The 1,688-nt window shown below is 37.4% G+C and overlaps 1 pseudogene; it reads left to right on the top strand.

The window, feature by feature from the left end:
• The first annotated feature begins 96 nt into the window (after positions 1–96).
• The window catches only part of LOC112503648, an 11,902-nt pseudogene continuing 10,310 nt past the window's right edge, over positions 97–1,688 (top strand).

Genomic DNA, 1,688 nt, shown 5'->3' on the forward strand with positions numbered 1-1,688 from the left:
TCAAAGTCAAACATGACTTACAAAGTCAAACCTTCTAAAAATACAATATTAATCTTTCAAGACGAATACAATTTAACTCTAAAATTCAAACCTAATATAGTCAACATGGTTGTTGTTGCCAAAGCTTTGGCTAGGCCGGCTTCTTACACTATAAAATATTTTGGCTATGAGCTTGGAGTGCAATCTAACTTTGACAAAAAAACTAGGGCATCTCTTGTCAATGGTGCTCAAGATACAGCAAAACTTGCTGGCCTTCTTAAGATTCTCATCAAGAAGTATGTCTAGTGTTTCGGCTGTGGAAACCGAGAGACTGAGACACTGATTACCAAAACTCAGATGGTTTAACTGAAGTGTGATGCCTGTGGTTTTGTGTCTTATGTGGACATGAGAGACAAATTGACATCATTTATTCTGAAAAATCCACCTGAACAGAAGAAAAACTCGAAAGACAAAAAGGCGATGCGAAGGGCTGAGAAGGAGCGATTAAAGGAAGGTGAGGCAGCTGATAAGGTACAGAAGAAACTGACGAAAGATGTGAAGAAGGGATCTTATTCTTCTAAAGATGGCCATGTGAAAACCAGATCTTCGAAAAAGAAAGGGAATGCTTCAGATGAGGATCATGTTTCTCCATCTGTGAGCCAGGCCGGTGGAGGATTCTAAGGAGGAGAATGATGTCCAATGGCAGACTAACACGTCAGCAGAAGCGGCCCGCCAACGCATCCAAGAACAACATAGTACTATGATGGCGGATATGGTTGAGGGGGAGGATTCACGAATGCTGCTTTTGCAAGCAGTAGAGGAGTTCTGTGGGAAGGCAAACGCGAATGCAGTGAAGGAAGTGCCGCTTGTTTTGAATGCATTGTATGATGTGGATATTTTGGAAGAGGAATATGTAGTTAAGTGATATGAGGAAGGATGCAGTGGTAGGAATTAGAGCTTTCTGATCTGAAAGAATGCAAAGCCGTTTGTGGAATGGCTTCAGAGCATGGAGTCTGAAACCGAAGAAGAAGATTAAGAGGTTATGTTTCTATCTCTTGTCTTTTATTAAGTCGTAGTTATCAAATATGGGTATAATGTTTGTTTTGGTTCTGTTATGGTTGTGTGTGTACCATGTGGTTTGTTACCACCTGATATTAAACAATAAATCGTGTTTCTGTTTGTTATTGTGTTGATGTTGTTTTAAACCTACGTTACGTAGGGTGTGTTTGGAATCGGTTCGTGTGGATTACTTACTAATTGCTTTTGAGTTCAAAAAGAAAAAATGTCTGTCCCACAATATGATCAATCGTCAATAAACATCAATGAATCTATGGCAATCTTCATATGAACATGTAAGAACATCAAGAACACTTAGAAGGTCTAGAGAGGAAAAGTCAAACAGTCAAAGTTTAAATTTCACTCTCAATGTACGTATATTTATAATTAAGGTTCATACTATTCTCCCTTACTACTAGACAAAACCTATTTATAGGTCAAACTATAAAAGCACAAGTCAAAGTCAAACATGACTTACAAAGTCAAACCTTCAAAAACTAAATATTAATCTTTCAAGACGAATATAATTTAACTCTAAAATTAAAACCTAACATTCTACCCCTTTGTATTCAGGCTTGAAAGAATTTGAACTCTTTGAATCCCTTTTGAACTTTGACGCTTTAAGCTCTTTATGACTTCTTATAATCTTCAAT

The sequence above is a fragment of the Cynara cardunculus genome, unplaced genomic scaffold (genome assembly GCF_001531365.2).
Source record: "Cynara cardunculus var. scolymus isolate 2C unplaced genomic scaffold, CcrdV1 Un_Scaffold_3468, whole genome shotgun sequence".
Taxonomy (NCBI): domain Eukaryota; kingdom Viridiplantae; phylum Streptophyta; class Magnoliopsida; order Asterales; family Asteraceae; genus Cynara; species Cynara cardunculus.